Source organism: Oryza glaberrima, chromosome 1 (genome assembly GCF_000147395.1).
Source record: "Oryza glaberrima chromosome 1, OglaRS2, whole genome shotgun sequence".
NCBI classification, from domain to species: Eukaryota; Viridiplantae; Streptophyta; class Magnoliopsida; order Poales; family Poaceae; genus Oryza; species Oryza glaberrima.
The window spans coordinates 11,435,084-11,439,290 of NC_068326.1; positions in this window are offsets into that span (position 1 = coordinate 11,435,084).

The following is a 4,207-nucleotide window of genomic DNA, read 5'->3' on the forward strand; positions in this document are numbered from 1 at the left end:
CCTCGCGTCGTCGTAGGCAAGGATGAGCGGCCCGTTTGGTTGGAGGGAGTTTTTAGTAGGGATTGAGAGTTTAGAGGGATGAGGCTATTAAGTGTTTTGTTTGGTTGGCAGACATAGGAATTTTGGTGGGATGGGGATGGGGAATTGAGGAAGGAACTCCCTCCTTTTCAATACCTGGGTAGGGGCAGGTAATTGGGAGGGAATTCCTCCTTTACTTTATCTAAGCAAATCACAGCCATCCATTTTTATTAATGACCTAATCTCCAACTAAACTCCCTATCAATTCCATCACCTCTACCAAACAAGATATTGGAATTAAAAATCAAATTCCCATCTTAATCTCATCATCAATTCCCTCGTGTAAACTCCCAATCCCCTTCCCTCGAATTACCAAACAAGCCGGAGGGAGCCAATCACAGATCCCATTAGCACCGATTGAGTCTCCGCTGGCAATTGAATTGAGTTTGGATGGAGAGATTTACTGGCAGGAGGAAGATTGTTCACGAACCGGATGGGCCTTGTTGGGCCCGAGGAGGCCCAGCTCCGAGTATGCCGTTGGCCGGAAGAATAAGTCCACTTTGAATCCCTTAAAAGTGACACGAATCTAATCCGTTACCTCCAACCGCAATACCGGATAGGACGACTCCCCGAACTATTCAAACCAGTGCAATTTGACTCCCTCGGCACTTTTGGACGGCGGTTTTGCTGGCGTGGCGTTGACGTGGCGATGTTGACCTGGTCTGTGGTGCTGACGTGGTGCTTAGGTGGCATTATAATTAAAAACTATGTGGGCCCCATTCATCATTCACACAAAAAAAGTTGTGGGACCCACATGTCATCCCCTATCTATCCTTCTTCCTCCTCCCTCTCCCTCCCTCTCTTCTCTGTTTCTCTTCCTCCACTTCGGCGCGGGATCTGGAGCGGCGGCGGCAGCACTCCTTGCTATGTGGCAGCCTCTACTTGCCACCTAGAAGGAAGCTCTTTACTGATAGGCTACCTTAGGCTTTAATTCGTGGTTTACTTCCACACTGGGCTCTTCTTAAAAGCAAAACCGGTCGCATATGTCGATGAGAACCCGTGCCACCTTAATGTTCCGAATAGTGGGTTCGACTATGATCGGATATCTCCCAGGTGTGGTTGCAATCTTCGGGTGGTCCACATTTGGGAACTCAATCTTATACTAAGAATATTTCATCTTGGCGGCAGCCCCCTGTGATGTAGAGTAGACTTCGCGTTCTACTTTCTTGTATTCCCTCTTTGAAGAATATGATGTAGAACCGCCGAAGATATGCGTAACATGGAGGTCTAAGTTTGGAAACGTGGAGTCGGAGTCGGGGGTAGCTGCCTCAGTAGCCTCTTCGACAACGCGTACTCGCTTCCCCTTCTCAATTGCCAGGTGTCATGCAAGCTCCTTCTTGATGACGTGGCAGTCCTCCATGGAGTGGTTTTTTGTCTTGTGTATGGGGCACCATTGTCGTCGCGAGTCGTCGACCTGGGGGTTTGGGCGCTTGGGTGGGTCTGCCTGTTCAGTGGCGAGAACCTCTCCCGAAGACTTGCTCTTCCCGCTCTTGCAACTTCTCTTCTTGCTCGACTCTGGTGCGTCTTTGTTGGCCGCTTTCTTCTCCTCGCCCATCTTGCTTTTTCCATCTTTTCGTCTTAAGGCATCATCGGCATGAGCGCATCTGTCGATAATCTCAAACAACTTGCGAGCAGGGGTAATCCGCTGTGTTGCCAATTCCTGGGTAGTGTATCGATCTCGAACGCCTGACTTGAGTGCGCGAATCACTGAAGCATCGCTGATTTCAGGGATCGTATTCATGCACTCGTTGAAGTGCCGGATATTGTCCCTTAAAGATTCACTTGGGTTCCGAGTTAAGGCGTGTAGGTCGTCCTCGATCGCGTGGCGCTTGTATGTCCCTTGGAAATTGAGTAGAGCGAGAGGTGGACCAGCCATGAACGAGCATATCCTTTCAATGCAGCCGGTAAGTAATTTGCCAGCATGATGTCGTCTGCACCAGCAGCGTAGAGAATTGTGGAATAGACTTGAAGAAACTCTTCAGAGTCTGTGCTTCCATCATACTTCTCAATTGCTCCTTGTCTTAACTTCTCGGGCCATCGTACATCTCGAAGTGTAGGCGTGAACGCCCTACACCCGCTTCTTGGAGCGAAGGGTGGTCGGCGCCCGTGTTGTCGCCGGGGAGGTCTATCCGAGGAAGACGATGATGAGGATGATGATGACGGATCGCTTGGACTAGGTGCCCGACTTCTGGAGCGTCACTCACGTCGTCTGTCTCGCCCAGAATCCGGGAGAACGCGAGTTGCACCTCCGTTTGTTGTTATTGTCCTGCCGCTGATCTCGATCATTGCCGCCTTTATCTCGCTGGTCGTTATTGTTCATGTCACTTGATCATTGCGGTCCTACCGGCCTCGATTTCTACTAGGACCGCCCTCCTTGGTTGGCGTTCTTGACTCGTCGTGAGGGAGAACGACGCTGGTGACGACCGTTATTATTCTAATCTCGACGTTCCCTCCGTCAATCATCCAAGTGTTCACGGAGATTGTGATTCTCGCAAGGCGGAGGGGTTGGATCACGGGAGATGTGTGGTGATTGTACACCGGGGGGGAACATTCACCAGTAGGGTTTTCACCTTGTGGGTTCCCATGATCCATCTGCTCGTGGCGGGTCTGTTGACACGAAAAACACGCACTGGCCTGGGAGATCTGCTACCTTCGAATCCGATCCATGGCATTACCAAATTTGGTCGTTAATAGGGTCCTGCAGCGGTGGCTCAGTTGCAGCCTCTGTAAACACGCTATTGAGATTGGCCACAGTTTCTCGTAGTCGTGCTGCCCATTGATCAACTTCTGGGTTCAAAACGGGATTGAAAGGGCTCTCTCTCAATATCGAGTCGATGGCTTGCAGCTGCTGAGCAAATGTTCTAGCCGCTGCGGACATGCCGGTCTCAGCCACGTTGGTCACGTTCACGTCTCGCAGCGAACTCGACGAAGAGGATTCTTGGTCTTCCAAGAGATGTAAAACCGAATGCTCATGAGGGTCGATGTCGACGAATCCCACCAACCGATCAGAAGTCATCGTTGCGCCTCGTTCCTTTGCAACATATCAAGATTGAACTTGGGATTGTTGAATCTGGTGGTGCGACGACTTGATGGTGTTGAGGAAAATCCTGCAACTTGAGAGGTTGTGTGACCTCGACTTGTGGATCGGACAGTAGGTGATATTTGCTGGTGAAGTACATTGAATACCACGCTGCTTACAGGCGTCGAGTTCGGCCTTCACATGTTGTACCACCTAACAATACGCTAAAGAATGCTTGGATGTCTTATGGATGACACACCAAGTTGTTGATCTCTGGATGTGCTACTCTTATTTTTTAGAGAACCTTTCTGATAACTCAAGTGAAGCTGATCATGCTATGAGTTTTACATGTCAATAAGTTTTGTGTGTAAATCAATATGCTGTAAGGATCTTCTCTGGCACGCAAAGGGTCCTATTAAATGCAAGTTCTTCCTCTGGTTTGCATTTCAGCGGCGCTGCTGGACAGCCGACCTCCTCCTAATGCTAGGCTTGGATAGTCACTCGGCCTACCCCTTCTGCGCCCAAGAGCTTGAGACGGCGAACCACATCCTCCTCGATTGCATGTTCGCTCGGCAAGTTTGGCTCCGTGTGCTGTAGCCTCTTGGTTGGACTACCCTCTCTCCTTCCCGTGGTAGCTGCCTCCAGGATTGGTGGCCTTCTTCTAGGGCTTTCTTGCCGGGGCATCTCCGTGCCGGTTTCGATTCTATGGTCCTCCTGGTCTCTTGGCAACTATGGAAGGAGCGGAACTCCAGAGTTTTCGACTTTGCGTTGTCCTCGGTCTCGGGGGTCCTTGAGTCCATCCTTTATGAGGGCCATCTATGGTCTTTAGCTGGCATTGCTAATGTTAGGGTTCTCCTGGGAAGGTAGTGGCTCTGCCCCCTTCCCGCAATTTGGAGTTGTGTGTAGCCGTCACAGTAGTCGTTCATCCCCTTTTTTAATTTGGTCTTTTCTTCCCCTTTCTTGGAATAAGTCGGTCTGACTGATTACGTCGTGTAACAAACATTCTATTCTTCTAATATATTGACGTGCAATCCTTTTGCGCGTTCGAGAAAAAATATGCTGTGAGGAAGAAATATAATTAAATGGTTAGCATTATTTTCATTTACACTA